The following is a 26,132-nucleotide window of genomic DNA, read 5'->3' on the forward strand; positions in this document are numbered from 1 at the left end:
TCGGCCCTATTGATTCGAGCAAGGAAACCATCTCTCCATTTCGTAGACAGTTCTAAATCACGTTTATCGTGTGTGTGTCTCAATACCGCTGGTATACAGTAGTAAGAAACGTGCTTATCACGACCAGAACGGTTGTTACAACCAAACACAGCACACTGCACCATATTATTTGTGCCTTGTTCTGTATGCGAAGATGGTGGATGCGTGGGCGAGTTAAATTATTTACGTAATGTAGCTCACGTGATGAAACAACTCTATACCTTAACAAACAAGTGACAGATAAGCAAATCACACATGCATGGCTGAACACAGACCAAAGAGGTGTCAATTGTAGTCTATTAACACCTTAATTTTAAACAAGTAAAATTAATGTATTTGGCTTCCCGTATTGATATCATTATAGTTGATAAATCATGTGTACACTGTATTTACACTTACAAGATAAAATTCACGCATGCTATAATCTCAAATTAGACTACAACAAGTTTGATACTGAAATTTGATTGGCTGAAAACGTGGTCTCTAAATCTCGTAGAGCCACGCTCATGTCCAATAGAGACCACACTCTGAGGCGATACGAAACACAATAATTATGCGTCTGTAACATTGGCAATGCATGGGTGTTTAAATGGCTAGTAACAGCCGTACTGAATTAGAGGGAGGTGTAATGGGCTTGTTTGTACTAATCAACACTATATTACTTGCTTACAAGCAGCTGTCGAGGCACAACAACAGCAACAATGAGTTGTAGTCCAGTCGCTGAGTCCAGTACTTCAATACATAGCACGTGCCTGTAACATTGGCAACGCATGGGCGTTTAAATGGGTAGCAACAGCCACACTGAGGTCCCGCCATGTAGGGAGGTGTAGAGGGCTTGTTTCTAGTAATTAGCCATACATTTCTCGTTTACAAGCATCTGTCAACTCAAGGTACAATAACGAGTTGTAGTCTAAATAAGTTAGACGTCAAAAACCACTGGGTTCTACGGGATTTAGAAAACCTTCAGGCCCTTAGTAGCGCCCGAGCGAAGCGAGGGCGCTACAGCCCAAGGCCTTCAAGTTTTCTAAATCCCGTAGAACCCTGGTTCTTGACGTCTAACTATTATCTAGTGTGCTTGCACACATGCAATTTAACTATGTGTCTTTCACAAATTCTTCTATATCTAAGCCTTGTAACAATTCATCACCAGCAGGTAAGCTGACAGATGGCTGCATGCTTTGGGTGCTCCTTTCTCCAAAGTTGATAGTGAAATTGATTGTTCCACTACCATTACTGTGAATAATCAGGGAGAAGACTAATGCCCTGATGGCACTGGTAGAGCTAGCATTACTGTTAACAACTGAAGAGAAGATTGGTTCTGGTACAGGAGTGATAGCACTAGTATTGCCATAGCTGTTAGTAAACAATATTGGAGGTGAAGCACTGCTGACATTAGTGTTCATCACTCTTTCAACTTCTGCATTAAAATTTTGACTTGAAGTACCAGTAATTATATTGCTCGCAGCTTGTTTCTGAACACTTGATGCCTTTTCATATTGTCATAGAGCTTTTAATGATCGGTGTCCAGTGATTTCCTGGATTACTTTCTCTGGGACTTCCTTTTGAAACAATTCTGTTGTTCCTGAAGCCCTTAAACTGTAGTTAGTAAATTTACCCTTTGTGTTACCTTTACTAAACATCGTTTTCACCATTTCATTTAGATAGTTGACACCTCTAAGTTGTTCAGAATACCATGGTCCCTCTTCAGAAAACGTCACTAGGGACCTACAATAAAACACATCTCAGTCGATAGCACTTTGTGGTAGTTTGCATAGATATAAATCTAACAATGTTACCAAGCAACGTTCCCCAACAGAAACATTCTTGTAAATTGACACTGTTTTATTAGGCATGTCAAGTTGATAAAATCCCCCATTGCGGTTCTTTGATCCATGTTCGGTGTACAAATACATATCAGGATTGGTTTGTCGCTTGAATTGTGAAGGCTTTAAATTACGCTGTTCTCCTCCTCCTCGTAAACAGCACACCTTTCCAGCATAATAGAACACTGCTCTTTGAAAACCGTCAGGTGTTTTCTAAGAACACCACTTTTCCAAAGGTTGTTACTTGCCAAGGTCAAGACACACTGTGTTCAAAGGTTGCACAATGACTATCAGTGCCCTAATGTATTAGATCGCTACTAAAAGGAGTGTCAATTCTATTGAAACACAGCTGCTTACCTATTTCACACAGCAAAGCACCACAAACACTTCCCTTTGATAAATTGACACAAGTTTCAACACATATCAACACATCTTTGAATGCAGTGTGTTTGACCAGGTAATATAGCGTTGGAGACTCCCTCCCTATCTATATTGTGAACTTTGATACAATGTATTTTAATTGTAATTATAAGGATAAAGAAACAAATCACAAATAAATATAGCTAATTACAAAAATCAAATAAATAAACACTACAGATAATTTCAGCTGTCTCCTATGGCTAACACATATATAATGAAGAAACCAATGCTCTATATCACCCTACCTTACATGTTATTTACAGTATGCCACAGAAAGGCCCTGTATTGATGGGGAACACTTTCGTGTGCCCAAAACTGTTGATCTAGAAAATAGTTCCCAGTGATGTCCCTGCCATTCGAAGTTCATGGGACCACACAGCTGTGATGTTATCTATTCTGCGGTGAAATTCAGCCACCTCTTCCATTGATACATTGTGCCATAGAAGCTTCATCTTCTTGGGAGGATGGGCCCTCCCATTCATACAAGCAGGCCCCACTGGCCATTAGAAAATCCAGCCAGTGGGATAGATTCTCTACACTTTCATATGGGCTTGTCCCTGAAATTTACAACAATAGTTAAATAATGGTACACAAACCTGTATTACACCTGGTCATGATGACTAGTGGGAGCAGCAAAATCTCAGTTTTGTTGCAAGGAAGCCTGTGCCACAGTCAGAGGGGCCATGTTACTGTTGAGGCCATCGTTATCCATCTAAAAACTCTTTTACATCGAATGTTTCCAGTCATCAACAGTAACCAATGCATCTCTCCTACATAGAATCTCTAGTTAAGCCTAACCTATAAATTTGCCCCTTCAATGCTATGCATTCATCTAGTCTAATTCATTTAATGTGGTGCCTCCATCAGCATTTATGACGTTTTACTCTGCAGTTAACTTTGTTTTGCAAATCGAATGAAATTTGATTATCATATACAGTAAACTCGTGTCTGTGGTACAAATATTCTTCCTGTTCTTGTACTTCCTCCTACATTATTAGCAACTTCTAAATCTAAACAGCTTATTAGTTGGAGCAGATGTATAAAATGTTGACTGAATTCTGTGACTGATCCTAGTGTTCACCATCAGACTCATTTACACACAGAGTGATTTTGAGGGTGACAACTAGCCCACCACAGTCAACATTCATATACTAACATTGTCATATGTGTCACTAACATAGTCCTGGGTATCAACTCTTGTAAAGGTCACTGAATTGTGTGAACTTGAGAGTTGATGTCTAGCTTGCTATGCAATCAAACAGTACAGTATTGTAGTATACTGTATCACTTGCAGTGTTCTCATGAGATTAGATTGGGACTTTTGTACATAATTTTTGCACATAAAAGAACCCTGGCCACCAAACTAGGTTTCATATCTTTAATGTTTGGTTTTCTGTTTCACTAATTTCCTTATCTTGGGATCAAGTGCAAGCCTTTTTGAACCTCATGACACAAGAACAATATAAGTGTCTGGGTCCGCCTATTGTTGCAGCCAATAGGCATCATGTTTTAGTCTTTCTATACAGTGGTACCAATATCCAATTTATCCACAAGAGGATGTAGAACCAACCAATTGTGCAAACAAGACACTACTTGAGGAGTGTGTTAAGTACACCATTTTCGTTCAAATTGAATTTTGCTCTCATTATCCAAATGTGTATTCCCTTGGTATACTTTAAGAATGCATGATAGACAGATCCACATTAAGTTTATTAAATCAAGTAACCACCATGTTTACGTATGTTGTGATTACACTTCCGAAATGCACAAACAATAATATATATATATATACTCATCCATGTAACTCAATTTACATATAAACCCATCAATATCCATACATTATTTGAAACTTCTTCTATAGGGACAGACTTGCTTTCAGCCTTGTAAGTTTATTATGGGAGATACAGTGCTGGATAGATGGACATGCAATTAAACTGATTATTGGGAAAATAATCTATACGCATTGCACCCATACTAGAAGTTAATGTACCTACTTGACATTCTTTCATTTTATTTCTCTCTTTATGATGCTCAACTGTTCATACAGATCTTCATCCTGTGTGTAACAGGAAGTTGGTACAAGGATACAAATGTGTCTATTACACAACACGGCATATATATAGTATTCCCCAAGAAAGCTTTAGAGAATGTACCTATACAATTAACAATGGCTTCAATTTTTAATGACAATGAAAGCCCCACATCTCTATTTAGCTGGCCTGGAAGAGACTCTGTATGGTTTACACACATACGTAAGTAAGGGTCATGCATTTTCCACCTAGAAATGTCATCCAAATGTTTTCTTTCAGAAATTCTCCTTAAAAAAGCAGCCTTAGAATCGAAACACACAGTAATAAGGAACATGCTGATTTAAAACAATCCAATCCAATTAGATAATGAAAATGACCCAGCAAGGTGTAACATACAGACTTTAATAATAGAAGAATCCACAAACAATGGACTTTTTAATGCTGACAAACTGTAGCATTCACACAGTACTACAGGATAAATGACTGGAGCTACATTCCCAATTGTTTCATGAAGAAATTACAAGTGTCTTGTGGCTTTCCAAAGGAGGACAGTGGATACGACTTTGTTCTACGTATTTTGGAAACATGGATTTAACTGCTTGTGTTGAAGTCAACAGTATTGGAATTGAGGTAACTGCTGGTATTGTATGAGTCATCTCAGTTGTGGTAGCTATAATTGCTCAGATTTATACGATCCACCCAGTACGTGTGTAGCCAGTGTTCCACAATGAAGTAAATGATGGTACCATTTCTTCTTCATTTGTGATTCAATTATTTACAACAGTTTGGATAACTTGAAGCCACTTCTCGTGTCTACATTTTGGGTCATCAATAGAGTCATCCAGTGAGTTATATAAATGTTTTGGTGTGTGATGTTCATATAGTGAAACAAAGGAAGACAAATGCTTCTTAAAGTAGCATGTGCCTATCAATCGGACAAATGCTGAAAATCCCTCATCCTTGTTTTGTGGAAGAGTCTTGTCTAAACAGACAATAAATTCAGCATACTGATAAAAGTTAGTAAGCATTGTTGATTTTCCTACTGTTTTAAAAAATGATATAAAATCACATCCAGTACTTATGAATATAACTTGTAAAATTTCACTGAGGTCATTTCTTGGTAGGCTAGCTAATTCTGGATCATTAAGTAATGCTAGTGCGTATAGCTCACCCTCAGCTATGCAGCTACTGCCACCATTTGCCAGTCATCAGTATTAGTCCTTTAAAGAAATATAGAGTATATCAATGGTTAGTGCAACTGTTTTGACAACATCTTGTTACCCTACATACATAGACAAATGCCTGTGCTTTTGTTTTTCTTCTTTCGTTTCTCGGTATCTGCACAAGGATTGACAAAATCTACTTACATATTTACGTCATATAGTTCATAACCATGCCTATCTACAGTCGAACCACTCTAATCCAACGCCTGCGTAATCCAGAATCCTCTCTAATCCTACCAAAATGTCATTTATGAACACTTTTCTGTACCCATACACAAATTTCTACCATGAAACAGGTCTGTCACATGATTATGATTGCAGATCTGTCTCTAGGTGATAGCAGGTCTGTATTTGAAACTGTGACTAATCCTGTTCTGTTCTGTCAAGCGGCCATCACTTATGTGTCACATACGTGTTGTATGCCTGTAATGTACCAGCTATTGTAAGGGTTTCTACAGAGTGTCTGCAGGTTTCTACATGGTATTCACTACCCCCCCTACATGTTCATTAGGTTACCATAAAATATTCATGGATTTGCAATAAAGTAACGAAATATCAAAGTAATCAAACATTTGTTATATTACTGTCTCTTGCGCACACTAGGTCACTGCCTTTTTTGTTTTCCTTCTGGCATTGCAGCAACAGTCATTGACTGCATCTTTTAATTCAGTTTTTGCTGTGTCTTAAAACTTATTGGGAACAAACTCTATAAAATACAAGATAACCCTATATTTACAGTATGATAACTCACTGTAGCATGCCCCAACCTTGGTCCAATGGAGTGTACTTTGCATCTTTGTAGGACTATAGGTGACTACACACAGTGCCATGAAATAATAAGAATATTCCACCGCCACAAGACACTAGAACTCGGGATTCCCAAGTTTCTGATACATTACACCTAAGCAATGCTGCACATTTTATTTCAATACTTCTCATCTTTGTAAGGACTAGATGGAGTCTTTTTGTCCGATCATCTTCGTTTAGTTTTATTTGAACATGTATCACTGAAGTACCTCTATCTATTAATAGCAGACAAGGAAATTCTTCTTCCTTGTTGATCATTTTAAAGCTTTATGCCATATATCTCTGATTTTTTGAACCGTTGTTGGAGTCCTGAGGTAGTGATGGCAATATAATTTATAGTCACTAAACAAATACAGCATAAGACAACAGTAGTCGTGATCAAAAAATCAGCTCTTCGGCGGTGAAACTTTCTGTCAAGATATGTCGAAAAAATAACTTGATTTTTAAAAATAATTTACCAATGAAGCATTGCAATGTCCCCGTTGTTTAGTTTCATACTCATATATAGATGTAAACATTGTCATTCAGATAAATACTCCTGACATAAAACACAAAAACCTTCTGGAATTGCAAGATACCAATGTATGTGTGATTTCTTGAATTACACAAACGTGATATATTGTCAGCTATTCACAGCATAAGAGAATGCTTTATCTGTGAATGCTATCCCACTAGGGACCTGTGGGAAGGCGAAAGCCTGTGAATACAGGGAATGATAATTAAAGTTTCTGAAAATGTTTGTTTATAAAAATGCGAGGCTTGTGATACCATACCACAAAAATAAGAGGCGTTACCATAATAATATCCACACAAATCATTTTGTAAAAAATAAAAAAAAGCTATATTAAGCTTTCTTTAATATTCTCTAATGGTGAAATGTACAAAAAAGAATAAATCACTACCACAAGTTAATCGACAAAAAAATACTCATGTAGGTCCTTTAAGTTTAAAGCGGTGATCCTTCTGTTAAACCAACTTCATCATTGCTGTAGGGTAGACTGATTGACTCAAAATAGGAATTAATTTTTTGCTGTATGGAGGCAAAATTTTAGTATTCCAGGCTTTCTTTTTGTGTAATTGCTAATTACATTATTAAAAGTGTTTAATTCAGCATCTGATGGGTCAGATATCTCTGCAGTAGAAGTCTTCTTCTGTGGCAATGCGGCACCTATACTATCACACATTTACCTTTTAGCACTTGAGGATTGAAAAATTTATTTTGCTGTAATGTAAAATGTTATACGTATGAGTAGCTAGTTGTATAAATCATTTTATGCAAGGTGGGTAATACACTCGAAACTTTAATCTATATATGTACTTACACTCTTTGCTATATATATATATTTTTTTTTGAGTTGGTAGCAAGATTGCTAGACCAGACTCTAGTCATAAATGCAATCTTTGTTTGGCATTCATTTAATTGAAGATCTGTGAATCCTTGATAGCGGAAGTGGATGTGTTTCTTCACACCAGCATTGTTAAGCCACTCTTTGCTGGTGGAAGTTGTGATGTAACTGATGCTGATCTCTGTCATACACTGTTTGCCAGAAATAATGGTAGTGATATGGGAACATACCTCTCCTAATCTACACAATTTCACAGATAACATTCTATCACATGATCCCATTCTGCAAAATACATACCCTGCCATAGAATTGTAGAGTGCTGCTAATATCACTTTATCCTATTCTGTTACAAGCCATAGTATAAGTAGTGTGCCAGAAGTCCTATGTGAATGTATAACCTATATTATTATTATTATTACTAGGACTGGGTCACACATAACCAAGTAAATTGTTTACGTATAAAACAACTTCTATTTTGTTTCTCTAACTGATGTATAGTAAGTACAGTAGGACCCAAGCATCTGTGTGCCAGTTCAATTATAAAAGTGTTAAGATAAGTGAATCCGTTGTATAAATCAAGCCCATTCTTTTATATAGTAAGTTCCGTTCAACTGCTCTAATAGAACAAATAATAGAATGTTCACCTAATAACAGAATACTCAAATAGAACAGTCACTTACACTGTTCCCAGGACCTCATCAGTTATCATACAAAAAACTACTGGCCAGACTATTTCTATCACACAATCATCGCCACCCACTAAACTATGTACACATATGGGCACAAAAATTCACACACACACACACACACACAACACACACACACCATAGGTGTAGCCATGGCCAGGGTGGGCATGAGCAGGCATTGCCCTACCATTGCAGTTCCTTTCCCATCCATCAACCTTTGCCCAGCCATCACAAGCAACTAACTCAATGTTAGTTATGCTACACTAAATTCATGGCAGAGCACACACAACCCTGTGACAGCAATATGGCATGTACCACATTATGATTTTACCAAAGGCCTGAATTCATGATTGACATCACATGATATATTTAGGAGAAATCTCACGGAAAGCCCTTTTTACACCTCAAGTAAATTTACGTTTATTTTGTACATATTGTAATTCTTCAATTGTAGCGTTGTGTAATGGATTGAAATATATAAGAGCAAAGTGTAATGGCCACCATTCAATCTCGATTAGTCGGCCTTGACATTTCAGTTCAACTGTGCTTTAGTCTACTACAGAAAGTGCTGCACACCCAAGGCACATAGACTGCCAGTGGAAAAGAAGAAAATTCTGCTCCATACATTTATGATATATGCCATGAGGGTTGGATGGAACAGGAAATGGAGAGAAGATCAAGCCATTGTGAAGAGTTCCAACTGTATTTATATAGATACTGTATCTGTGCAAAGCGTACATTTGGTACAACTCAGTGGGACCAAACTTAATTTGTTACTAAGAAGTAGGCCTGAGCCAAATATACTCAAAATTTTGCCTAAAATGCTTTCATGAATTTCCCAAAATATTCACCTATTATGCACTTCATACAGTGTCCCTTCCTAGCTTAACATTCCTTACCATAATTTTAGAATATTTTAATCAGCGAATGCTATATTAGAGCATTTCACTACATACTGACTGTTCTATTAGAAAGCATTGATCAAAGGAGGTAAGCCAGTGGCAGATCCAGGGGGGCACGTCCCCCCCACACCTCTTCAAAAAATTGCATACAAGATTGAGATACTCTGATAAAGCAGTCAATTACACTAATAAAGCAGTCACGCACACACGCACGCACGCACACACCCACACACACACACACACACACACACACACACACATATACACACACACACACACACACACACACATATACACACACACACACACACACATATACACACACACACACACACACACACAAACATACCCATCTACACACAAGCAAAACATGTAGACAAACACTTTCAAAAGAAGTACGCACATGTGTTTTGTGTATGCGCTAAAAGGTATAGGCCCAAAACATAGGGGTAGAAAATAGTTGTTGGAGCATTGGCAGAGGAAGTAGTTGATATGAGAGGGGGCTGACCAGAGTATAGAATTTATGGCAGCAGGGGTCTGGGGGGCACAGCCCGCCCTCAGAAGTTGTAGCCATTATAGCTTTCACAACATCTCAAAGTTCACCAAAATTAATTTCTAAGGTACACTTTGAAGCATTTTAACTGAAACACCAACTTTTAATCAAAACAATTTGAGGTTATGGTATAATCACAGGCAATCATTCAAAATTTTTAATGCCTATCGATACTTGTTGAGAAGGCCATAAAACCAGTCTATTGAGTCAAGCAGTGTGAAAGGTTTAAAGTGAACACAAAGCCCTTCATATTTAATGTTTTTATGTCACTACAGTACAGTGTAGTTTGAGGCAGGTGGAACACTACAAGTTGTTGTAACAAGACATGTAGGCAGCCCTTGCATTGCTCAGCTCCAGCTATCACTACCTTGTTGTCCGTCGCCAAGTGCAGCAAAAGCTGTAGGCTCTATATATGGGCAGTTCTGGGGCATGGTGATGCTGTATACAACAGATATGTTAGTGATTTGGATGTTTGCCCCCAAATGTTCATAGTTTAGAAGCCCAGAGGGCCTATACAATTTCACTGTTCTTAGCTAATACTTAAGAGAGAGAACCATCAATGATGATGAAAATAGTGCAGATGTATCTTATACAGTAACTGAGAGTGTGGTGTGTCCTCAGGCACACATGATCACAACAGGGAAGACTGGTGGTTGGCTTAATTGGAGCACAGGAATTTCCATTAGACCTGAAACAGTGAAAATAATGCATTTGTGACTGCCTAATATATTTTAAATGGGAAATTATGCATGCCAATTTTTAAAGAAAATCTGATTTTTATTACTGAATACAACAACATGATCTAGATCAAGGATAGAAAATGATCAGTATTTCCATGATAAATGATAAAATTAGCTTGATATTATAACCAACATCATTTTATATCTGAAATTAGACATAATACAATTACAAATATAACCATGTTTATAATGTCCAGTATACCTCATTTTACAATATGATTATACACGTATAATATAAACCATAAAAATACAATCAAATAATTAATTTCCACCTACACATGTTTATAATAGACGACATTGTTGTCAGTACAACACTGTTGTAAAGCATGCAGTGAGGTAGAAATATGAAGTACAACTGTATGAAACAAAACACGCTGGTAGAGAAGTTAATCAAATTATCTCTTTAATCTGAACATAATTCAATCAATTGTTGACAAAATTGATGTGCAGTATTACTGAACTGAGAAACCATAAATTAAAAAATTTATTGGCTGTTCTTGAATGCTGCTCAATAGCAATAAAAGTAGAACAACAGTAGATGGACCTATCTCCATACATATCAACTAGCTATACCTTTCTTTTTGCTCTCAATACTTGAATCAATGGCATCCTTGATGTGTTTAAATCTTTTAGCTGTAGGTTGCTGGGATTGATCTTCATTGGATGGTGATGAGGTGATTGATCGAGATGATGAACTACGCTTATTTGTGCTATCAGTGGAATCCAAACTATCAGTGGTTTCATTGGCTTTATCACCATTCCATTGAGCAACAAAATCTTCATTACTACTGATATGGCAGTATTGTTTAGAGATGGCTGACTTGCTCCAGTCATGATGTTTCAGTGACAGAATTATTCTTCCATTTGCACATTGAAACTATGGTGTGTATATATATATATGTGAAATAGAGACCTTACAATTACTTTATCATCATGATGTAATGAGATTATGATATAATGTGTAGTATAAAAGCACACTTAAGTTTTGTATTGCTCAGCTGTAGCTGAGAGGTTAATGTTATGGTAATTGAAATTTCTTACATTATTCAACAGACAGGAGCTTAATTTATCAATCGATACATTATTTTATAGAGATACTACAGTGACAATGTAGTGTATAGGGAGTGACTTTACTACAGGTATAGTACGTGCTATATTGCTTTCTGCTGTCACAGAGCACACATGCTGAGCACAATACAAATGTACACATCAATTGGCTGTGCACATAAGATATGGAAAACAAACTATTATAGTGGAACATTCATCTGCCTACATGTCATTTATAAATTGAAATGAAATTGTTAAGATAGCTTCAAACAAAGATATGTTGTGTATGTATGCATATGCATGCTATAGAGTGTTGTATTATTAATGTATATAGTTGCTCAGTACACAACGGAAAGCTGTAGCTAGCTGATGATGTCTCCCTGTTAAATAATGTTAAATACACATACCAGTACACTGTCTTCATCATATTTCACTGGATCTGCACTAGAAACTTCAACTACATAGCAATGTTAAGAAAAAAGTAAACAAACCAGTATAAGGAAATATTAGGAATTTTAATGTATCTTGCCTAGAGTTTGAGCAGCATTAGGCTTCTTAATTGCCCCATCACTATTCCTCAACTCTATTCCTTCATCCTGAGTACATTCCATAAACCACTTCTTTGCTTTAGTCATTCTATTATCTGCTTCACCCCTACACAAGTATTCTGTAGCCGTATATTTCCCATATACATGTAAAATTATCTTGTGTAGTTAGCTGTGTGTGTGTGTGTGTGTGTGTGTGTGTGTGTGTGTGTGTGTGTGTGTGTGTGTGTGTGTGTGTGTGTGTGTGTGTGTGTGTGTGTGTGTGTGTGTGTGTGTGTGTGTGTGTGTGTGTGTGTGTGTGTGTGTGTGTGTGTGTGTGTGTGTGTGTGTGTGTGTGTGTGTGTGTGTGTGTGTGTGTGTGTGTGTGTGTGTGTGTGTGTGTGTGTGTGTGTGTGTGTGTGTGTGTGTGTGTGTGTGTGTGTGTGTGTGTGTGTGTGTGTGTGTGTGTGTGTGTGTGTGTGTGTGTGTGTGTGTGTGTGTGTGTGTGTGTGTGTGTGTGTGTGTGTGTGTGTGTGTGTGTGTGTGTGTGTGTGTGTGTGTGTGTGTGTGTGTGTGTGTGTGTGTGTGTGTGTGTGTGTGTGTGTGTGTGTGTGTGTGTGTGTGTGTGTGTGTGTGTGTGTGTGTGTGTGTGTGTGTGTGTGTGTGTGTGTGTGTGTGTGTGTGTGTGTGTGTGTGTGTGTGTGTGTGTGTGTGTGTGTGTGTGTGTGTGTGTGTGTGTGTGTGTGTGTGTGTGTGTGTAGCTATCCTGTAGCCCTATAGACAGTATTGCTTTGGGGGGATTATAGGGGTCCAGAAATAAAAAAGTCTCAACTTTTGAAGTGATGAAAAAGTTTAGGTTGACACCAATATTTGAGATTGAGTCAGAACAAATTTCCAACACTGTTGAGTGTCTTCTAAATAAGTACTGGTTGTCATCAAAATAATTCATTAGGGGGAGACTGAGATTTTAGGGGGGGGGGGGCTAACAGCCCTAGATTAAATACTGCTTAGCTATATAGAGCTTTAGGCTTTGCTAGGAATTTGCCTAAGGCCTACTAGCCCTATATACTGTCACTTTACTGGATAAACAGGCTCTGCCTTCTGTGTTCGCCCTCCAGTGCTTAGCTAACCGGCAAAGTAGGACAGCAACAAATTAAACAAACCAGACAATGTTTATCACATTCTTCGACCGGAATGTAAAGACAAAAATGACAGAAAATGTTCTACACAGAACACGCTTGAGCCTTTGGGAAGAAAAACGTGGCTGACAAAGCCTGACATAGACTTAATGGAGCGTACAAAGTAATCAGTGACAGTATATACCCTTGACCGACCAGTGTATATTACATACACAGCTAGCTAGCTACACCCGTAGTAGCTACACACCTCAAATAAGTACGGAAAAGTAACGAAAACATGACTTACTGAGTTTCTGGTAACTTTTCCGAGTTTAATAACAACTTGACTGCTTTGCTTGTGACAAAAAAAAACCAGCTAGGCCGAGACGAAACCGTATCCAAGGACAAATAAGCGCGACGCATGCGCATATGTAAAAGTCTCTTACGTAATGCGCGTCTTGTGTTGCCTTAGACACAGAGTTAAAAGGAACGGCTAGCCTACTTAACAGGGAGTAGTGACTTTTTTTGTTTGTTATAAACTAGACTAGGTGTTACTTTAGCTTTCAATAATGGTATTTAGGCCAGTAAAGAGTGCTTGTTGTAAATTTACGTAATTAGCGTACGGACTTAGCTAGCTATTCTAGTTCGGCAGTTACTTACAAGGAACAGACTCAGTTTAGTGGTTACTTGGATACCATGTATTGTGACAATGACTCGAGTTTTAGTGAAGGAGAGGAAGAATATTGTGCTGCAAAGCGTGTTTGCTCTGTATCTCGTGTAATGAATAGTTTCGGCAGTCATGGAGAAACTGAATTAAACCAGAGCCATAGTCCATACAGTTGCTCGGATAGTGAACAGAGAATTGAGCATTTTACTACAATGTCAGACACGAGCAGCTTCAGTACTTCTCTAACCAGCCAAGCTCTCGGCCAAGCTTTAGTCGATGTATCCAGGCTGACAGTCAGCCTGAAAGTGACAGTGAAGATGAGTTTATTTTTCCGAGTGACGAAGAGGATAATCTAGAAGTTTCTATTAGCTCAGAATCAGGTTGTTCAGCTGTATTTCCTTCCGAAAATAGTTGCAGCAGTGACGAGGAAACAATACCAGAAGCAGGTTGTAGTCATAGAAGCCATGCAAGTGAAGTGTCAACATCAGTTCAATGTATCGCGAAAATGTTGGTGTCAAAGTGCTGTAAAAGGAACTGTTTAATGCATCTTACTGCACTTGATGTCATCAATAGTAGGGAAAAATACTTTTCGATGCCTGTAAATCATCAAAAGCAGTGGCTTTTAGACACCATCAATGAGCATAGCCATGAAATTCTCTTAGGAGAGAAAAGAATTAATTTTCAAATAGCTGGTCTTAGTGTGTGCCAAGCAGCTTTTTTTCAAGTGTATGGCATCTCCAAAAAGAGAATTAAGAGGGTTTGTCAGTTGGTGTCAGCAGGACAGAAGATAGTAGAGCACGGCAACAAAGGAAAGAGAAAAAACAATACCAAATCAGAATTGGCTGTTGCATGGATGGATAGATACTTTCATTTAATTGGAGACAATATGCCTCATAAGAAACAGATCCACTTGCCATCATGGGAAACACAAAAGGATATATATCATCAAGATATCATAGATACTGTGAAGACATGAAGCGTCAAGGTGTCACTGCAGCAGATATACTGTGTTTGTCACTATTTTACAAAGTGTGGAAAACAGATTTTTCAATGGTTGTCATTCCAGAAGTAAGTGATAAGTGTATAATCAAAATATGTATGTTTCACATATAAATGTTTTTTTTAATGTTCTATACAGCAAAATCGATTCTCAAAGTGTGATATCTGTGTAAAGTTAGAAATGGAGAGGAAAGACTGTCTGGATAAAGAAAAGCAAGAAATGCAGAAGAAGTTACAGCAAGCACACGTTGACAAAGCAATGTATGTACACTGTATTGTATTCGTACATAATAGGAGTCACTATAATTAAAACGGTGTACATGTGTCAGTGTTGTTATGGATGGTTCTAGATAAGTTATTTTTCAATTCCAAAGTAGAAGAGCAGCTGCTTTACATATAGTCAAAGGTATTAACATTACCGTTTTTATAATGGCTCAAGTTCAAATGATTTACATGATAGTTTTGAAGCAATTTATGTGCATGCATGAAAGGTGCTTGGGTTGCAATTTTGAATAATTTAGTGAAATATCAAGCTAAAAATGAAATAAGTAATCTTTTACACAGTTATTTAATTATGCCATAAAGAAAGAATTTCAGATTCAAATTGGTCAGACTGTTTTATTAGACTGTTCTTAATTAAACTACCTGGTTTCTATAAACCTGTGGAACTCCTTAGGGCCATGCCTGGTTGTAATAAGTTATGGCAGATAAGGCTGCAATTTATACCAAGATCAGCAAAAAATAGTCCCAATGTATCCTAGCATAAAGCTAGGCGTGATGTTTACTCACTTGTTATATTGTTGCATATATTTACCTATGTATTGTAGCTTAATCAAACCTGATATTAAATATTTCATAGCTGCTACATACAGTATCTCTTAAATGCTGCAACTTGAACTGACGTGTCTATAGCAACTATACATGCATTCACAACTGATTCCATGTATGCAATAGAGGCTCAATGCGTATACATGCAAACCAGTTGTCTTTAATATATTTTTGTTTTATTTATTAGGGCTGAAAGAAAGAAGTACCATAGTCATAGGGAAAAATCCAGAGCAAATCCTGAAAAGAGTATGTGTATAATAATTGATGGCATGGATCAAGCCAAAACAAATCTACCGAACACCAAGTTAATAGCAAAATCCACCTCAAATCTGTGGCGCTTCAGAACACATGTAACTGGTGAGTTCATTATCCAATAATATAGCTAATAATTTGTGGACATTAAGCATTGCATATATAGTATATGTAAATTTAATTCAAAGTTACATGCTGTACATTGTATATATTAAATGCAATAGTTAATATTAATATACAATCTTTATGCTAAATATAGTTGAGTATTTTATGTACTGTATTCTGAGGCTATTGATGGAAATTAAGACACCCTATATCCTTTACTAGCCATTTTCAACTTATTATAATCTTAGCACAAACCATATGCAAACCGTAGACTTTTCTTTGTGGATATGGAGTAATATAGAGAAAGCACTCAGTATGCATTAATAGATAATTAAGCCAGTTCATTATGCGGAGAAGGCTGGCAAGTTTTGTAGATTTTTTAGTCAAGAATTAGGGCAAATTGTAAAATTCGTAACCTTAAGAGCTATCAGGAAATGGTAGTGGGTGTTTTTTAAAAATAAAAATCTTCATTATTTTGGTGAGCCTTCGAGATGACAATACACATTCTATTGCTATAATAGCTAACTAGCTACAATTAATATTTCAAGGTTTTAAAGATGTTTATAAGTGTGACAGACTACAAAATGCAAGCTATTAAGTAACAACTATAGACAAGTTTTAGAGGATTTGAAGTTAATATTCCAGTAAATAAGTAATGCTGTTGCTAGAATAGGTGATTATTACAATTATTAGTGTGACTGAATGCTCTATTATTACTGCTCTTTGTTACAATAGACAATGGAGAAGCAATAAAAATGGAAATTGAAAAATTAACACAGCAAAAATAGTGTTCCAATACTACCTATTCTAACCCCGTCTTTATTCAGTATTGGAACAACTATTTTAAAAAACCTCGCTGTAACAAGACAAAATGAACCTCAAATCTGAAAATGACTCTAATGTTATTCACTATTGAGGGTTGTGGTCTATTTTAGTTCGAGCCAAAGTAGAATTTTCGGACTATTTGTTCCAACACCTAAACATAGACGGAATATATACAGTCAGTATTTGTGCACGAATTATGCTGTGTAATATGCTTGAAAATGGCAGCTTTTTGTTCATTAGGCCACTTGTAATAATTAGAGCATGTATGTACATATATAGCATTTAAAATGGTGTTTTTACTTTTGTCATGATAATTTTAGGTGTTTTAGTGCATACGAAAGCTCCACATGGGAAATTAGCATATGCTTATATTGACTACCTTCAGTGGGAACATGGTAGTAACTTGACCATCACATTGTTATTGAAAACGGTGATTAAATTTCAAGAAAACCACCAGCTTCCAGCCAAACTCTATATACAAATGGACAACACAACCAATGAGAACAAGAATAAAAATGTATTGGGATTTTGTGCATATCTTGTTGAAATTGGAATCTTTGAAAAAGTAATAGCTTTATAACTATATTATTATTGCAGTAAGTTTAATTCTCTAATGTTTAGAATAGGACTCTGTATGCACGCATCTTATTAGTAAATTTGATATTCATGTTGTATTCTGGTATGCAGATTCAGCTTAATTTTATTCCGGTTGGTCATACTCATGCGGATGTAGATCAACTTTTCTCTACAATCTCTGAAGAACTTGGGAAATCTGGATGTCAAACAATTCCAGGTTATTTATTTGTCAATGCATGAGCACGCATGCTGTATTTCAATACTTCGATGCATCACTTGCATGCATTTGTTCAGGTCACACAGAGATAATTACTAGCTGTACATGTTAAAGTACATAGAACGTGTGCTTGTATAGTCACTGTAACAGTACCTATATTATTGACTTTACTATAGACTTGCTTGACAGTATACATGACAGCAGTACACCTAAACCAGAAACAATGCTAGTTTCTGAAGTTTGGGATTTCAAAAACTGGATAAAGTCAGAATACTTAGGCAAACTGAAAGGACACACAAAGCATCATGTTTATCGGTTTACACGTGGGCCAACACAGAAAGCAGAAATGCTTGAGTTCGGATGGTTGGGAACCTGAGGGCACTGGAGTCTGTGTCCTGACTGTAAGTTTACATGTTTTATTAGTTCATTTTTTATGCATGTATAATACACTATGTAATCATGCAACATCTCATTTGTTATATGGGACCGTATTTACTAAAAGGTACCTTTTTCACACACAAAATTTGACCCAATTTTTGAACTTTGAAGCTTTTGTATCTTTGCATATAATTCACTGAAAATTTCCATGAGTGCAGCTAAACTATCTGGCTACAATTTGAAACTAAGTGCAAGTTAATCAATATAAGGAGTCAAGTGTGACATCATTTTTTAGCTGGCATGTAAAAGGTACCTTTTTGCAAATCTGGTTACATATACTGTATAACTAGAAAACAATATTTATAAATTTAATTTAAAAGATATAATGACAGCTTCAACAAGTATCACCATTGGCTGTTACTGGAATTTTGTTAGTAAAATTTAATAATGCTAAAACTTTATCACATCATCATCATGATATATAGGTAATAAAATAATACTGAATAGTTTATATCATGATTATGATATTATAGTGGGATTTTACTGAGTCTGCACTTTATCACAAATGTTCAAAGTTACAAATTTTATTGAACGTAACTGTCAGCAAAAATATAAAATTTTTACATTGCTTACTGGATGTGTGGTTTTGTCAAATCCAGTCACATATACAGTATAATTATGCATAATATTATAATGATATGTGGTGATTAGCTCCAAATATATTACATTCACTTTTGAGTCGATCTATTTAGGTTTGTCCAGATCCAACTGCAAGTCCTCCTTTTGTATCCCCATGCCTTCAGAAGTTAGACTTGGACCAATTCTTCAGAGATATTCCCAAGTATAAACCATTTTTGTCCTCCATTGCATGGGAGCAATGGGAGAATTTTCAAGCAAGAAGAGATGAGTTGCTGTTGGAGAATCCAAATGATCAAGTTTGGCACATACCAAGGTTGATATCTGCATCAATAGTTGCTACTGAGAGTCGTAAGCAGAATGCTGTTGATTTGACACTGGATGCAGACACAGCTGCCCTTTTGCAAAAGCAAACCACAAAACCACAAAAGGTACTGAATTATGTACAATATAATAATATGATTATATTGTAAGACACAGTGTATCATCCATATAATGTGCAGAAAGCTTGTAAAGTTAGCCAAATTTCAATCATAGGCAATGGCTTCATGCATTTGTCAACCTGAATACATATAACAATTCTATTTAAAGCAGTAAAAAAAACTAATAATCATAATGTTATATAACTATTATCCACTACAATAATAATTCTGAACATAAATGCAACTTGTATGCTAACACAAATGAATGCTGAAAATTAATGCAAAAATTTATGTGTAATGCGGTTATGATCATACTGTAATATAATGTATTGCCAAGTTCAATATTACATTATTCAAATGTTTACTTCAAGATCACTATTACACATCCCACTGACCAAAGCTCATTACAACAATCGTCAACATGGAGAGTGTCAACACAGAAGAAGAGCACAACAACTGATTCAGTATCACCACAATGCTCATTGCAACTGGCTTGTGACATGCATGTGGCATGTTATGTAGAAAGATATGATGATGAAGAACCACAAATTGGAACAATTGTTGCTTTACATGAAAGATCTGTAGAAGTAGAATGGATGACTGGAGCATATGACGACAGGTGGTCAGTTTGTAAGCAAACAGTGGGCCGAAAGAATGTCCCCTGGGTTGAAAAAATTAGCCAAAATGAAATTTTGTGTCCAGTTCAACTCACGTTTTATAAAAGACTTAAGAAAGATTGTATCACCAAATTGAGGGAGACCTATGAAAAGATTAAACAACAAAAATAGTGACTGTCATGTGCATAATGGTTTAGACATGTATAGAGCAAACAGGTAACTTAAGACTAGATATATAGCTATTCTACTCTGTATTATACTGTATTTGAACCATCTAGTATTTACTGTATGGATTTATTATAATAATATATTGCTTCAAAAACTGACATCATACCTAAACAGAGGAATGTACTTAACTAGATACCATATTAATTAACTAGGATATGATGGAATTACATAAAATTAAGGACTCATCATTAACTAGGGTACCCACATGTGGGTACCATTGTATAAAATTAAGGACTCTTCATTAACTAGGGTACCCACATGTGGGTACCATTGTATAAAATTAAGGACTCTTCATTAACTAGGGTACCCACATGTGGGTACCATTGTATAAAATTAAGGACTCTTCATTAACTAGGGTACCCACATGTGGGTACCATTGTATAAAATTAAGGACTCTTCATTAACTAGGGTACCCACATGTGGGTTCCATTGTATAAAATCAAGGACTCATCATTAACTAAGGTACCCACGTGAACTAGGGTACCCACACGTGGGTACCATTGTGTAAACTTAGGGACAAGATGACTTATTTTTAAAACTAGGGAACCCACATGTAGGTTAATATTGTGACTTACATTAAATTTCACATATAATAATGAACATTTCTGAATCAAATCAATTTCAAAAATTCAATTAATAAAAGTTAACTGCTGCAAAATTTGATAATTTTAAAACAAGTCCCACAAAATTGTACTTTTTAGTAGTGCTTCAAATCACCCAATTTCACAAAAGTCATCAGTCATGGGAAATAGATTAGAATAAGACACACTGTTTTAGACGGTGTTTAAAGTGACTGTTCTATTGGATGTAAAAGAGAATGCGTATACCGCAATTCATTTTTATCATGTGAAAGAATACCAAAAAACACCTCGTGCAGTTGGGTATAAAACAATAAAGACACATGCAGACATATATGGGTTATAATTAAGCAGGCCAATAGCCAGGTAGGGCTGTAAGGTAATATTAGTCATCTTACATGCAGTAGTGTAGGAAAAGTATTATACATAATGCATAACACATTATGAAATGCTGTATTGATGCCCATATGAAGATGGACATGTGTATGTATGTTACATGGCTGAATATGACTTGCCCACCTCTGGCTACACCCTGCACAGCAGTGTTAAGATGAAAAACAGATATCAAAAATCTTTTAGAATCCACTCTTTGCATTCCCATAGAACAATCATCAATTCAGAGTCTATCTTATGAGTGCCTGAGAAAAAAGCACCAATAGTTTGGCCTAGAAATTTAGTACAGTTAATGTTACAGATGTTAATTAATAGTGTTTTTATCTCATCTGGCAGGAGGAAGGGTCTGGTCACTCTATAGAGTTGCAACAAAATCTGATTAAACAATGATGTCACAATAATGTCAGTAAGAATGGTATATCCAACATCCACACAAAGTGAGTAGTTCTCGAAATAGATCAACGTATAGCTGACAACCAAAGATATTTTCCATATTATGGATTAAAATAACCAAAGATTTCTTTCAATATGGATTAGGCAGCATTACCAGTTTTAACTACAAGGTCCTTTTACTACCTCCATCTTTTCTCTTAAAGAGCATCCTATTGAAGGCTACAATCAACCTCAGTTATATCGCATCTTTACACAAACTCTTCACGCATCAAGTGGTAACTCCAAAACAAATGTAACAAATATTTTGTAACTACATTACTGTACCAGCAATGCAATCTGATTGGTATTACCTGTTTTCAGTAACACACTACAAATTTTGAATATTAACGTGACCAGACCATTATTCTATACAAAGGCAGACTAGTTTCTACAGTCACTTATAACCATGTGGAGTACATGACCAAAAAATGAAGGAGTAAATACTTTTATCAGGCTGAAATTCATTACAGACCTCTTCTGCCTTCAATGCTAGAGATACAGTTTAAAGTACAGGTCAACTTTACTGGAAATAAATTGGAATATCCCATTTCACATTACGTAGTGAAGCAAAGAACAAAATAATAAAAATGAAGGCTGCTCTATTTGGCCACTCCAAATAATTTTTCTGTTTCCCACCACCCACATCTAGTTACTGTCAGCTCTAAATGTTCCATTATTCCATTTATTTTTCCGGCTATTCTTGCATACTGACAGGCTCAGTAAAAGCCATCTTGAAACAGTGCTATCAAGTTGGCACAAACTTCACATCTGTGCTATTTTTGCAACTTGAAAAGGAAGGTGCAGCTTTTCTTGGTTGTGTCAGACAAATAATGGTTTGAAAGCTACCACTCTTATAAATGAAATACTGGAAATGGACCGCCCTCCTGCATGTGAATATGCTGGAGTCGAGGATGGGAAACTAAGTGGAGTGGCCTTAAGATAATATGTTATATTAAAACATCTATAGGACTCTATTTTAATATCTGACATGTTTGACATCCGTCTTATGTTATCTCTCCTACTTAGCTAATTAATATTAAGCAACTTACGTAGCCACAACACTTTTGAGCTGTAGCTTCAAACGTTTCTCCCTGCTGATTCAGTTGTGTAACACGTGATACAAATCTCGATCTTCACTTGTATAGAGTACGTATGGTAGTTGCTTAAGCCAGTTAGCTATGGCTGCATCCACACCCTCGAAGCGTCGGCTCAAAGTTTGAAGTAAGTTTCTAACACCTAGTTTAACGTGCAGCGCATATGAACTGGTTACTATGAAACTACAATACAAATCCGGTTCTCGAACCGGTTACACGAGTTTAATTTTAGGCACAGTGTATATAAAATATTTGCTGAACACTCAAACAGGTTATGCGAGTGGAATGTCTCGTATCTAACGCGTAGTGTGTTTAAACTTGGTTACTAGGAACTGAATAGATGACGTTATTTGGAAAACCAGACTAATAAACGAGGACCTTGTTTTAAAAACCGTTTTATTGTTTTGACGTTCGGCTATCGTCTAACTCAATGCCGGTGAGTCTTCATGTGTGTGCTGCGTAGTTTCGCCTGTACATTAATTATTTATGATGGCATTTCGTATTATTCTTATTACTTGGTTATGTAATTACTAAGCCCGGGGCAAACACAACCAAGTACAATCACCAACAGGACAACCTACTAATGGGGCATGTACAAACAGTGCATGGCCAACACAGTGTGTGCAGCTTTATTCATTTGAATTAGTGTAGAAGTGCTTCACTATAGGGGAATCTTAACTTGGTCTTTTCGAGAGGTGGCCGCTAAGACAGGGTCTACTGTACATACCATTTTTACGCCCTTAAAATATTCTAGCAGTTATCTACAGTAGGGGACATAAAAACACTAAGATTTTTTTTTTGTTTTTTTACTACCATAAAACAATCATTGTTTTATCAGCATTGTATGTCCTCTGCTATATAAATACATTTATATTGTTACTGTACCTCAGTATTTTATCAGTTGTATCATATCGACATATATGCTGCATACTTTCCTTGTTTTAGAATATAATATCTTTTGATTGTGGTCGCCTTTCTATAATTACAAAAGTTTTAATTGTGGGTTACCACATAAGTTTTATGTACTGTAGCCTAGACTGTAGCAGACCACAGATGAGAGGCAACATATTTATATAAAACAGGAACAGATAAACTTAGTATTGATGTATCCTGCATAGTATGATGTTCTTCAAAATGTGCTTTCATGTAGGGTGGTCACTGTTGTTTACCAAAAAGTTGAGATGTGCGTCATGAAAGCCACTTAGAATATGGAGCAGAGATAGGTTTTGCAACATCATTATTAAAGTTCTTTGCTTTGTAAGAACAGTAGCGCATCTTTTTTGATTGTGTGATATTAAATGTTTTTTTTTGGAAAGATTAAGAAAAGATTTGCATACATGAATTTATTGTAAAAGTGAAAAAAAAAGTAGTACATAAGTACATACAAGGTTAGAGTTTTAAAACGAAGGTTACATTCTTTGTTTGTCTCCCACGGCCTCTCCTTCTCCAACCTTGTCCTCTCCCATCTCTACCTGTTTGGCGGTATTGGAGACGATTAAAACATGGTGATGGTGAATTTAAATATAAACTAAATGGGAATTTTGTAGTACTCACGATTCATTGGCCAATACGGGTGGTATGTTGAAGGTGGAACAGTTGATAATCTAGCAAGTGTTGTTGTACCTGGAGGTGTTGGGACTCCAGTAGTTGGACATGTTGCAGTAGCCACACCAAAAATTCTCCAATCCTTAACAATCAATTAAGTTATTTTTCATTATTCAGTTTGAAATAATACTCACAACAAGATGATGATTTGTTTGCAATAATTTTACTCAGTGCCAGCTCTATCAGTCTATGCATAGTCCATCTTTCATCTTTCCAACACCTCCGTTCACGAGCTTGACTCAGCCGACCCCTGATCCGTGTTTTTAACTTGGAGATGATTATAAACTTATCATCGATGCTAATGAACTCATCTCAACATCCTGATCAACTGGGGACAGTAGTGTGGGTGGAGGTAGTGGTTGGAGGTAGTGGTTGGACATTTTGTGATGTAAAGTCCCATGGTGGCATGAGAAAGGTTGAAGGAGCAGCCCCAGGCTGAACCAGCCCTACTGTAGGCATATATCTAGCCTGTCAGTCTTTGTCTTGCTGCATGTTAACGTTAGCTTGAAGCATGAAGTATATCACTTTCCACTTTGCAGTTTTATCTTGTTTCTGTGATATTTAGATACTTCAAAACAGTAATAAATGATAAATGTTTCAAAAATCATGGAAATGAATTGATCAAGTTGTAAAATGCAGTCTGAGTGTGTACTAGCGTTTCTGTAACCAGTATATGTGGTGAAAGATTATCTATAAGTGAATTGTGATTTAATTTACTGCCACACTAAATATTGTCAAGTTCTCTTTCCATTAATTCATGCTGCAAAGCTGAAAGCCTTAAATACAACACTGAAGTTATGTTTACCTGATATCACAATGGATCTAGAGAGTAAGAGGCTATGGACAGGATTTACTATGAATTTTGAAGGAAATCTGTAGCGCCAAAATACAGGAGTGTATATCTGCTACCAAACAGGAATTTGTTGCCAAAAAGGCTTGGCTTCTACAGTGGACACAAAACTGTTAACACAACACATATGTTTGGAGAGTATTAGGAAGATGATTAATTATTTACTTACAGTACATACAAAAATATAAATATGTTACTAGGAACTAACATATAACGTTTCTTCTTATAAAGGCAGCTGCATATACTAGAAAGCATGTCATCATGATAGCTAACTCCAGAGTGGTAAGACGATGCAGTCTGCTGTACTAGGTGGGCACATCTTGCTGTTATATAGTTACAAGCATCCAACTTTCCACCTGCATTGTATTTATACTGGCTGAACAAACTCTCAACCATGGAACCATTAGGGGTAAGACAAGGTAACCAGGATACTTCTTCAGAAAATCCTTGCAGAAGGTCTTGAAACCATACACACGTATCCATTAAAGATCCCATGCTACATAAAAAAGAAGTATGGGAATGGGCTGGTGGTATGATTACAAAGATGTGCTTGTAGAATAAATGATATTTTCTGCACTCTATGCTTCAATAACAATACAAACTTAACTTTACCTCAAAAGAAAGGCTTTTTGCTTGGAAGAAGTATAAGGATAATCAGAATCTAAATAAAAATACATACACAAAGTTACAATGTTAGAACTAAAAATAGACAACTTGCCAAGAGTATAATATCTCTCGTGTAGTTATCCTAGATGAAAAATATTCACAACCCATGCTGATGTTCTTCAGCACTTCATATTCCATGTTGATAATCTTCTCATTGGAAAGAAACCCCTATTCAAATAGGTTATGTCACACTTGCAAATACTGCAGTGTTTCATTGGTGGGAATAACTCACCAAGGACTTGCTCTTGCTATTGTGTTTAAAATTAAATCTCACCAAAAACAAAAGTACACCACTAACCTGTATGATCTTAGCAGGTGATACATTGAGCTTTGTCCACAAATCCCTCACACACAGTGTACCTCTTTCATATATGGAACCATTCTAGTCAGTTGCTGCTTCGCCCGTGCTCCCAGCCACTTTTAAACAGTTTTGTTCCACAACTTTTGAAGCAGAACAAGGCATTGATCATACTATTGAACTACATAATATAAATAAAGTACATGCA

The 26,132-nt window shown here is 36.4% G+C and overlaps 1 long non-coding RNA gene across 8 annotated transcripts in view; it reads right to left on the reverse strand.

Moving 5' to 3' along the window:
• LOC136246146 (uncharacterized) overlaps positions 1–26,132 on the reverse strand; it is a 58,145-nt gene that overhangs the window by 18,533 nt on the left and 13,480 nt on the right. For 3 of the 8 annotated variants that reach the window (XR_010696264.1, XR_010696261.1, XR_010696260.1), the window contains 6 exons: positions 25,925–26,105; positions 25,679–25,874; positions 25,573–25,621; positions 23,391–25,456; positions 6,287–6,349; positions 6,061–6,241 (listed from right to left, as the gene is read on the reverse strand). This is a non-coding gene — a long non-coding RNA (uncharacterized lncRNA). Of the gene's footprint in view, positions 1–6,060; positions 6,242–6,286; positions 6,350–23,390; positions 25,457–25,572; positions 25,622–25,678; positions 25,875–25,924; positions 26,106–26,132 lie in introns of those variants that run through there. The other 5 variants (XR_010696265.1, XR_010696263.1, XR_010696266.1 and 2 more) reach the window with 4 other exon arrangements.

This window comes from Dysidea avara, chromosome 15 (assembly GCF_963678975.1).
Source record: "Dysidea avara chromosome 15, odDysAvar1.4, whole genome shotgun sequence".
In the NCBI taxonomy this organism is placed as follows: Eukaryota; Metazoa; Porifera; class Demospongiae; order Dictyoceratida; family Dysideidae; genus Dysidea; species Dysidea avara.